The following is a 12,721-nucleotide window of genomic DNA, read 5'->3' as shown; positions in this document are numbered from 1 at the left end:
ACCAAGCAACACACCCCACCCGGTCACATTATACTGACAACGGGCGAACCAGTCGTCCCACTCCCTGTATGCTGAGCGCTAAGCAGGAGCAGAAACTACCACTTTTATAGACTTTGGTGTGTCTCGGCCAGGGGACAGAACCCAGAGCCTTCCTCACAGGGGCGAACGCTCAACTCAAGGCCAAAAGTGAGGCGGTGCCAATGGAGGCATTAGGAAAGATAAAGTCAGTTAGGAAGAAGAGAAAAGATAAGATCCTAAATTTAGTCGCCTTTTACGATCATGCAATAGGGGCAGCAGGTACAATTCTAACGCCCTACCTATACGGATACTTAACTCCGATTGAAATAAGTAACAAGAGATCCCAGATGGATCTTGACGCCAACCAAAGAATGATCTATGTCTGACAACAGAAAGAGGGATCTTTTCTCTACTTTTCAAACGTTTACTACATACTTTATATGGAATTTGAGAAAGATCCTTTAAGTACTCTCTGAGATGTATAGCAGTAACAAACATCATTAATTAAAATCCAAGATGGCTACCTGTCGATCATCTTGCTGACCGATCTGTCCGAAAATGCACAACTAAACCCCTAGGGGAAACCTGAATATAAAATTTGAGAAAGATTCCTTCAGTACTTTCTGAGAAATAGCGGTAACAAACTTCAACTACCAAATGCAAGATGGCGGCCTAGTGGACATCTTGGTCATCGATCGGTACGAAAATGCAATAAGCACAACTAGGGACCTAGGGGAACCTACAAATACAATTTGAGAAAGATTCCTTCAGTACTTTCTGAGAAATAGCGGTAACAAACTTCAACTACCAGATGCAATATGCACAACTAGGACCCTAGAGGAACCATATACATATACAATTTCAGATAGATTGCTGCAGTACTTTCTGAGAAATAGCAGAAAAAACTTCAACTATCAAAATCAAAGATGGCGGCCTGTCAGACATCTTGTTCACCGATGGTTCCGAAATTGCAAAATGCACCACTAGGGCCCTAGGGAAACCTGCACATGAAATTTGAGACAGATTCCTTCAGTACTTTATGAGAAATAGCGGTTACAAACTTCAACTACCAAAATACAAGATGGCGGCCTGGCGGCCATCTTATTCACCGATTTATCCGATAAATGCAATGTGCACAACTAGGACCCTAGAGGAACCATATACATATACAATTTCAGATAGATTGCTGCAGTACTTTCTGAGAAATAGCAGAAAAAACTTCAACTATCAAAATCAAAGATTGCGGCCTGTCAGACATCTTGTTCACCGATGGTTCCGAAATTGCAAAATGCACCACTAGGGCCCTAGGGAAACCTGCACATGAAATTTGAGACAGATTCCTTCAGTGCTTTATGAGAAATAGCGGTTACAAACTTCAACTACCAAAATACAAGATGGCGGCCTGGCGGCCATCTTATTCACCGATTTATCCGATAAATGCAATATGCACAACTAGGGCGAAGCGAACCTTCACATGAAATTTGAGACAGATCCTTTCAGCACTTTCTGAGAAATAGCAGTAACAAACATCAATTGTCAAAATCCAAGATGGCGTCCTGTCGGCCATCTTGTTCACCGATCGGTCTGAAAATGCAATATGCACAACAAGGGGCCTAAGGGAACCTGCACATGAAATTTTAGACAGATGCCTTCAGCACTTTCTGAGAAATAGTGGTAACAAACTTCAACTATCAAAATCCAAGATGGCGGCCTGGCGGCCATCTTGTCCATCGATCAATCCGAAAATGCAATTTGCACAACTAAGGACATACGGGAACCAGCACATGAAATTTGAGACGGATCCCTTCAGTTCTTTCTGGGAAATAGTGATAACAAACTTCAACTATCAAAATCCATGATATCGGCCTGGCGGCCATCTTGTTCACTGATCAGTCCGAAAATGTAATATGCACAACTAGACACCTAAAAAAACCTGCACATGAAATTTGAGACAGATCCCTTCAGTGCTTTCTAAGAAATAACGGTAACAAACTTCAACTATCAAAATCCAAGATGGCGGCCTTGAAATAGTGGTAACAAGAATTGTTAACGGACGGAAGGACGGACGGACGACGAACCACGGACGAAAGGCGAGTTGGATAGCCCACCATCTGATGATGGTGGGCTAAAAAGCTTTACATAAAAACAGAGGATAGAAGAGGCTATAGTTTTAATACGTAAACAGACACACACTCTGCTAAGTGAATAACAAGAGGCCCATGGGCCTTAATGGTCGTCTGACTCATGGCACAAAACAACAAAGTCACTGTATAAAGTAGTGGTTAACAATTAAAATAAACAACACAAGGAACTCCTTAGTTGAATATGTAAGTTTCTGAAATAGGTTAATGCCATTTGTTGAACAAACTTGGTAGCCTTTCATCCATATATGGTTGCAACCCATTCAAGGATTAATATTTTAAAGATTTTAAAGCCAAATTTCAGCAAAGCTCCCATTTTGGACCTCCGCCGTACTATCCCCATGGGTCTTAGCTCGGTCCTTTATAAAATATGATTGTCCTCACCTAAAGTTCCCCCTTCTGAATCAATTAAAACCCCTATAGACCAATTTTTATTGAGATCGGAGACTGAAACCGAACACAGGAAGTGGGCCAGCGGCCATCTTGGAATACAAAAATCTTTACGAAAATGTTTGCATGTTGTTCGGCATCAATAAAAACCCCTATAGACCAATTTTCATTGAGATCGGAGACTGAAACCGAACACAGGAAGTGGGCCAGCGGCCATCTTGGAATACCAAAATCTTTATGAAAATGTTTGCATGTTGTTCGGCATCAGTTAAAACCCCTATAGACCAATTTTCATTGAGATCGGAGACCGAAACTTGAAAACAGGAATTGAAGTGAGCCAGCTAAAATTAAGAAAATTTGCCCTTTTGGGGCCACCCCTCAGCCCCTAGGGGTCGGAACAGACTCATTTATATAAAATATGATTGTCCTTCCCCAATGATGTTTCAAACCAAATATGGATGAAATCCATCAAAGGATGAAGGAGGAGTAGGCTTTTGTATAAATAGTCTTACGCACGACGCACGGCGGACGGCGCACGACGACGGACGAAACACGATGACAATAGGTCATCCTGACCTTCGGTCAGATGACCTAAAACATGTGAATTCCCCGAACACTACATGTAACTCTGGTGAGTTCAAAGGAAGGTAAACAGAGCGAATTCCCCGAACACTTACTCTGGTGAGTTCAAAGACAAATCTTTACTGGACGTCTGTTCGCTGTATGGACATGCTTTCTACTGTCACAGTAGAACAGCCTAAGCAACGTTTCAATTAGGAAATATGAGTTGTATTAATTACTTTTGAGGAAAAATGAAACGAAAAATGGAAAGTAAAAATCAAAAGTACACTCGTTTTAAATCAAATATAATGCTAAAAGTGAATCACAAGTGATATAGTTTTATTGCTTTTACTCTTAAAAGATAACGATTCTCAGTAAATCGCCTTAAGTTTGTGTTTACAATCAGGTCAAATAAATTTTGACATTCAAATATTTCAATTTTGTATGCAATAGGATATGTAATGACTCTGTAAACAGACTTAATTTCACCAAAGAGATATAGCCTGCATAAATCGCCGTGAATTTGTATTCTATTAAAATCAAATGCCTCAAAGGTGGTTGATACATAAAACACGACATTAAGTCGCCACAAACAGACGGAGGAGACAATATTTGATACATGTAAGTTTATCGGAATCCTTTGGACCCAGTGAGCAATTAATTGAATAATATATATATAGCCGTTTGTAAAGTCGCTTCTGATTGGTTGAAACAATGATGTAATTATTGAATAAATTCTCTAAATTAATGACCAATTAACTATTTAGAATCATCGATTCAGTTTATGTTTTAGAAGTAAGATATTAGATGATTGTATGATGTTTATGGACTGGGGACATATGCCACTAAAACACCGCCTATATACTATATCCTCGTACTATAGTATTGTAAACCTCTTTATTTCCGCGTGTTCATCACATTCCTAATACATTAATTCGCAACCAAGGACTCCTCCTGGCAACCGTGAATCCATTTTACATGTTTTACAAACATTTAACTGGAATTAATTTAGATGTTAACATTTAGCGTCCATCTGTTTACGCCAGCAAATGCAATTACCGGAATATCTGGCATAAAATATCGTTTCGTTTTTGGTATCTACTCAGAGAGCACAAAGCATTTTTTATTCTATTTAGACTTTGTCAACAAAATACATTTAATAATGGAGAACAAAGAAATTATATCGGCTGTGTCATTGACAGCTATAAACCATGTAGAGAGTAGTATTGATAATCGAATCGATGGCATATGGGCCGAGCTCTTGTAAATAGTCAACTATATATCAGCAACAATATCACAATCACGAAATTAACATTGATTGTTGTCATTAGGACTTGTAATACGACGCTATAAAAGTTTAAAAAAAATCTAAACGAAAGTAATTGATTCATACTTCAACTAAAACACATGAAAAAGGAGGAAACAATAATAGAGTAAATACTAGTTATTGATAATATGCGGGTATTAATTAGTCTCTTATATGTTTCCCCTGATTGTTCAATACTAAGTCCCAGTTTACTGATCCAATAGATATGCTTACGTCACTGTAGGGAGATAATGATTTGGTTGATTATATTTACATCTTATTGACAGTGATTTAAAGACGACCTCTCGCGTATGTGTGTTTGGTGTGTATGGGATGCAAGGTATATGTTTTGGGAGACACCATTAGATATGAAAGAGACCTAGGTTTTGATAAAAACTGTAAATACGGTATAATTCAAATAGAGACATTCTTACTCAGTTAAACATCACTTTTTGATTAAAGGTATACATACATTTTAAGTAATAATATAACTATTGTCATATCATTTGTGGTAAGGTACTTCATTTATTTTTTATTGATAAGAGAGATTTTTTTTGACACTAGTGATTTGTGTTCTCTCTCCATTACATCAAAAATCAACATTAATCTATACAATCTTTATAATTAAATATAATAATGGAACATTTTTTTCCAAAATTACAAGTCAATTGAGAGAATGGATACAATAATTACACCACTGTTTCAACCAATCAGAAGCGACGTTACAAACGGCTAATTTGCTCACTTGGTCCAAAGGATTTCGATAAACTTACATGTATACATTACCATCTCCTCCGTCTGTTCGTCAACAATGTTTGTGGCAACTTAATGTCGTGTTTTATGTATCAACAACAAATTTGAGGCATTTGTATTTAATAGAAAAAAATTCACGGCGATTTATGCACGCGATATCTCTTTGATGAAATCAAGTTTGTTTACAGAATCATTAAACCTATTTCATACTAAATTGAACTATTTGAAGCTCAAAATTCATTTGACATTTACTGAGAATCGTTAACTTAGAATCAAAGCAATAAAATCATTTTACTTGTGATTCACTTTTAGCGTTAGATTTGTTTTAAAACGAGTGTACTTTTAATTATTACTTACCATTTTTCGTTTCATTTTTCCTCAAAAGTAATTAATGCAACTCATATTTCCTCATTGTTGTTTAGACTGTTCTACTGTGACAGTAGAAAGCATGTCCACACAGCCAACAGACGTCCAGTACAGTAAAGATATGTCTATTTCTGATTCTCTAAATTGATTTGTAATTTTGTAAAAAGGTTCTATTATTATATATAATTATAAAGATTGTATAAATTAATGTTGATTTATCCACCTGTTTGCTGGCATAAAATATCGTTTCGCCAGTCGTCATCAAAGCATGCAAGTTAACATGACATTGTTTACGTATTAATTTAACTGTTATACTTCAATTTGTATTATGTTGAAAAATATTTACCATTCACTTTTATACTATTTTGAATAAATTTTTTACTTAAATTACACTTATCATAATGTCGAAATTTGTATTTAAACCATGAAAATGATAGATACATCAATTATGTATTCATTAATTTAATGACAGCGTATAATTGCAAACTTCAAATAAACAAAAGTCATCAAAATGTTTTGAAAATAAGCATTTGTTTCCTCGGCTTACATCTACTTACCGTAATATACAGGACATAGTTTCAAATGTGCAACGATGTAATAGAGATGGCGCTGATGAATGATGGAGAAGCAGACTGAGGTTTTGAATGTTTGGTATCTACTCAGAGAGCACAAAGCATTTTTTATTCTATTTAGACTTTGCCAACAAAATACATTTAATAATGGAGGACAAAGAAATTATATCGGCTGTGTCATTGACAGCTATAAACCATGTAGAGAGTAGTATTGATAATCAAATCGATGGCATATGGGCCGAGCTCTTGTAAATAGTCAACTATATATCAGCAACAATATCACAATCACGAAATTAACATTGATTGTTGTCATTAGGACTTGTAATACGACGCTATAAAAGTTTTAAAAAAATCTAAACGAAAGTCATTGATTCATACTTCAACTAAAACACATGAAAAAGGAGGAAACAATAATAGAGTAAATACTAGTTATTGATAATATGCGGGTATTAATTAGTCTCTTATATGTTTCCCCTGATTGTTCAATACTAAGTCCCAGTTTACTGATCCAATAGATATGCTTACGTCACTGTAGGGAGATAATGATTTGGTTGATTATATTTACATCTTATTGACAGTGATTTAAAGACGACCTCTCGCGTATGTGTGTTTGGTGTGTATGGGATGCAAGGTATATGTTTTGGGAGACACCATTAGATATGAAAGAGACCTAGGTTTTGATAAAAACTGTAAATACGGTATAATTCAAATAGAGACATACTTACTCAGTTAAACATCACATTTTGATAAAAGGTATACATACATTTTAAGTAATAATATAACTATTGTCATATCAATTGTTGGCAAGGTACTTCATTTATTTTCTATTGATAAAAGAGATTTGTTTTGACACTAGTGATTTGTGTTCTCTCTCCATTACATCAAAAATCAACATTAATCTATACAATCTTTATAATTAAATATAATAATGGAACATTTTTTTCCAAAATTACAAGTCAATTGAGAGAATGCATACAATAATTATACCACTGTTTCAACCAATCAGAAGCAACGTTACAAACGGCTAATTTGCTCACTTGGTCCAAAGGATTCCGATAAACTTACATGGATACATTACGATCTCCTCCGTCTGTTCGTCAACAATGTTTGTGGCGACTATCAAAATCACGATATTAACATTGATTGTTACCATTAGGACTTGTAATACGACGCTACATAAGCTAACAATAACAAGGACATACTCATTCAGATCCCCCGCCAAAGCTGAAGTAAGTTTGATTGTGGAGACATATGTGTATGAAAAAAAAAACAGGAAAAAGGAAGTTGAGCTAAAGATAGATGGGGCATAATTCAAGTAGAGCGGGGCTGCAATTGTTGAATTAGGTATACAGCCTTGACATTTATATTAGACTATATACACAAAGATGGGTGGAGTTTTGCAAAGTAACATTTACCATGATATTTTCAGCAATGTTTCCATGGTATCGGAAAAAGTGCAAAAAATGAAAACCTAAAAATAGCAAAAGGTACTACTAGACCATAAAAAGAATGTGTCTATGAACTTTCGTGGAAATATCTCTGCTGGTTTTAGAGTTATTCTCCGGAAATGAACCTGCTACAAAAATATGATATTTTCAGCAATGTTTCTATGGTTACAGAAAAATAGCAAAAGCCACTACTAGACCATAAGATCAATGTGTCTATGAAGTTTCATGGAAATATATCTGCTGGTTTTAGAGTTGTGCTCCGGAAACGATTCTTACACAAAAATCTGTCATTTTCAACAATGTTTCCATGGTTACAGAAAAAAGTACAAAAAGTGAAAACCTTAAAATAGCAAAAGGCACTACAAGATCATAAGCCTAATGTGCCTATGGAGTTCCGTGCATATATCTAAACTGGTTTTCCAGTAATGCTGCGGAAACGAACCTGGTACAAAAATCTGCCATTTTCATGAATGTTGCCATGGTTACAAAAAAAGTACAGAAAGTGAAAACCTTAAAATAGCAAAAGGCACTACTTGACCATAAGATCAATGTGTCTATGAAGTTTCGTGGAAATATCTCTTCTGGTTTTAGAGTTATGCTCCGGAAACGAACCTGGTACAAAAATATGATATTTCAGCAATGTTTCCATGGTTACGGAAACAAGTACTCATTATAATGGACACCATTACATAGTCCCCCAAACGGATCCCAAATTGCAACAAATCAAGAATGCAGTTGAACAGTGTAAATGAACATCTTTGGAGAAGTTTGATGTACTTTTATATAGGAATTCAGGTTCTCCTAAAATGTACATAACTACATAACTCAGTGATCATGACCCAGGACCTGGCCATGCCTTGTACCTGCGTATAGTGCGCATCCCAACTTTTCACTTGATAATTTATGAAAAAAAGTGTGCACTATACGCGCAAAAATACGGCAATACAAGGCTATTTTCAGAGGAATTGATTTGGCAGTTATCATGACTGTATGGCATCCCTTAAAATTGAAAACAGGAAGATGGCCCAGCGACAATCTTTTAATTTTTTTTATCATATTGATCAGTATTCCTTAATACCCCTATATTCAATTTTATTGAAATCAGACCAAAATATAAATACAGGAAGTTAGCCCAACTGCCATCTTGGAATATCAAAAATATTTACGAAAATGTTTTTTTGTTGATCGCCATCCTTTAAAACCCCTGTAGACCAATTTTCATTGAGATCGGAGATCGAAACCTGATGAACAGGAAGTGAGCCAGCGGCCATCTTTGAATAGCAAAATCTTTCTGAAAACGTTTCCATGCTGTTCGCCATCCCTAAATAATCATATAGACCAATTTTCATTGAGATCGGGGACCGAAACCTGAAAACAGGAAGTGGGCCAGCGGCCATCTTTGAATACTAAAATCTTTACAAAAATATTTGCATATTGTTCACCATCCCTTAAAACACCTATATACCAATTTCCATTGAGATAGAAGACCGAAACCTGAAAACAGGAAGTGAGCCAGCGGCCATCTTTGAATAGCAAAATCTTTATGAATACGTTTCCATGTTGTTCGCCATCCTTTAATAATCCTATAGACCAATTTTCATTGAGATCGGGGACCGAAACCTGAAAACAGGAAGTGGGCCAGCGGCCATCTTGGAATACTAAAATCTTTAGAAAAATGTTTGCATATTGTTCACCATCCCTTAAAACACCTATATACCAATTTTCATTGAGATAGAAGACCGAAACCTGAAAACAGGAAGTTGGCCAGCGGCCATCTTGGAATACTAAAATCTTTACGAAAATGCTTGCATGTTGTTCGCCATCCCTTAAAACCCCTACATACCAATTTTCTTTGAGATCGAAGACCGAAATCTGAAAACAGGAAGTGGGCCAGCAGCCATGTTGGAATACCAAAAATCTTCACGAAAATGTTTTCATGATATTTGCCATCCCTTAAAAACCCCATAGACCAATTTTCATTAAGATCGGAGACCGAAATCTGAAAACAGGAAATAGGCTCTGGCGGCCATCTTGGACTTCCGGTTGGGAAAAAATACCTTTATGCACAATCCCACACCCTAATGAGTATGTATGTGAAGTTTCGTGATAATCGGCCCAGTAGTTTCTGAGAAAAGCTGTGGAAACCCGCGCGGAGGAAGAAAGTGGAAGAAATAAGAATAAAAATAATAATTACTTACATAATATATACTAATAATAATAAAAATACTGTTAGAGGTATCTTCATAATTCCAACTGTTCCGAAATCAGAATGATTTTTTTAGTGTTCCAGCAAAATTAATGTATTTTATTTTTCTTACTTTTTGAGAAAATCAACTTTTTATGTCCCTGTTCCCCCGATGCAAAAATTCACTTGAAAGGTCTTTAATACTACGGTGTTGATTCCGGTTGAAAACAAGCGTTCTGACGCCCTTCGAATTTGCGAATTCAAATTCAACAAAAGTAGCGGAACAATATCAATAAACCAGATATTTTCAGTACTAATATCAAGATTAACCAGGCATAGAACACGATACCAGGTAATAAGAATTTCCTGTAACAGTTGCGATATGAAAATATTGCGATATGAGTAAATAAATGATTAATTTCTTTATTCTGATTACCATTTCTAAGTTTGTCGATTTGATCCCGAACATTCCAATGACGTCACTTTTTTGTCCGCTTTGAGCCCGGGTGATTCAACCTTGCGAGGTGACGTTTTGAAGGATTGAATAACCATTCATTTGTGGTATTATGGTGGCAATTTGCACTCATATACAGCTTAACATAGTTTAAAATAATAGTGTTACTTTATCTTGAAACATTTCATTATTTAAACGTCACTTTGACAAAAAGAAAAAGAAACAGTAGACCTACGTACACTGTAGGCTACAATATAAATCTTACAGCGTTTGTGGATACAGTGCTTCGTTTAGTAGATGAAATTCATGAACTATTGCATAAAAACATCCTTAACATGCTTCTGAAACATATAATTAATTATTTGAATTGAATATGGTTGACATTGTGTGTAAAAAATCTATTTTGGTCTTTCGCCGTCGAAAACCGATGAAACCGCGGTACCACTTTTCGGCAAAAGCATTCATTTTTTTAAATTCGAGTCATGCTGATAACGAGAATTAAAATATGGCTGCCTGCATGGAGGCGCGAGACTTTTCCCGGGACACGATTTCAAAGTTCAAGGTGTACTTGAATGTATTGGAATCTATATACACACGTGTTATGGTTAGTAGAGCTTTGATCTACGTGGCCTTCGGCCGCGCAGAGCTGTGCTCTTAATAAGAAACGGAGTAAAAACAATATGTCCCCCCACTTCGTTTGGGGGACATAAAAATGCAAAAAATGAAAACCTAAAAATAGCAAAAGGCACTACTAGACCATAAGACCAATGTGTGTATGAAGTTTCGTGTAAATATCTACTGGATTTAGAGTTATGCTCCGGAAACCATTCGTACGGACGGAACCCATTTGTATAAAGCAAAAGGCACTACTAGACCATAAGACCAATGTGTGTATGAAGTTTCGTGGAAATATCTACTGGTTTTAGAGTTATGCTCCGGAAACCATTTGTACGGACGGACAGACGGAACCCATTGGGATAAAAAATCTAAACGAAAGTCATTGATTCATACTTCACCTAAAACACATAGAAAAGGAGGAAACAATAATAGAGTAAATACTAGTTATTGATAATATGCGGGTATTAATTAGTCTCTTATATGTTTCCCCTGATTGTTCAATACTAAGTCCCATTTTACTGATCCAATAGATATGCTTACGTCACTGTAGGGAGATAATGAATCGTTGGATGGCAGGGTAGTTAATTATATTTATATCTTATTGACAGACAGTGATTTAAAGACGACCTCTCGCGTGTTTGGTGTGTATGGGATGCAAGGTACATGTTTTGGGAGACTGTTTTTGGTTTTGCAAAAAAAAAACTGTAAATACGGTATAATTCAAATAGAGACATACTTACTCAGTTAAACATCATTTTTTGATAAAAGGTATACATACATTTAAAGTAATAATATAGCTATTGTCATATCATTTGTTGGTAAGGTACTTCATTTATTTTTTATTGATAAGAGAGGTTTTTTTGACACTAGTGATTTGTGTTCTCTCTCCATTACATCAAAAATCAACATTAATCTATACAATCTTTATAATTAAATATAATAATGGAACATTTTTCTCCAAAATTACAAATCAATTGAGAGAATGCATACAATAATTACACTACTGTTTCAACCAATCAGAGGCGACGTTACAATCGGCTAATTTGTTCACTTAGTCCAAAGGATTCCGATAAACTTACATGTATACATTACCATCTCCTCCATCTGTTCGTCAACAATGTTTGTGGCGACTTAATGTCGTGTTTTATGTATCAACAACAAATTTGAGGCATTTGTATTTAATAGAAAAAAATCACGGCGATTTATGCACGCGATATCTCTTTGATGAAATCAAGTTTGTCAAGTCGGCTGGTGGTGATAGTGGCTTAATGGTATTTTGATTTTAAAACTATAAATGTCCGATCCTTTCGGTAACATTGTTTGTTTGTTTGTTTGATTAATTAACGTCCTATTTACAGCTATGGTCATGGACTCCCATGTATGCGTGTATTGCGTGCATGTTGTGTGAGGTGCGTGTTTTGGGAGACTGCGGTATGTTCGTGTTGTGTCTTCTTGTATAGTGGAACTTTTGCCCTTTTTATAGTGCTATATCACTGAAGCATGCCGCCGAAGACACCAAGCAACACACCCCACCCGGTCACATTATAATGACAACGGGCGAACCAGTCGTCCCACTCCTTGTATGCTGAGCGCCAAACAGGAGCAGAAACTACCACTTTTATAGACTTTGGTGTGTCTCGACCAGGGGACAGAATCCAGAGCCTTCCTCACATAGGCGAACGCTCAACTCAAGGCCAAAAGTGAGGTGGTGCCAAGTGAGACATTAGGAAAAATAAAGTCAGTTGGTAAGAAGAGAAAAGATAAGATCCTAAATTTAGTTGCCTTTTACGATCATGCAATAGGGGCAGCAGGTACAATTCTAACGCCCTACCTGCACAAGATAATATAAGAAAATATATATCGATGGCCTAGGATTAGGTGACATCATGAATCTTATGCAATATATCCT

This window comes from Argopecten irradians, chromosome 9 (assembly GCF_041381155.1).
Source record: "Argopecten irradians isolate NY chromosome 9, Ai_NY, whole genome shotgun sequence".
Taxonomy (NCBI): Eukaryota; Metazoa; Mollusca; class Bivalvia; order Pectinida; family Pectinidae; genus Argopecten; species Argopecten irradians.
This window is presented reverse-complemented; position numbering follows the sequence as displayed.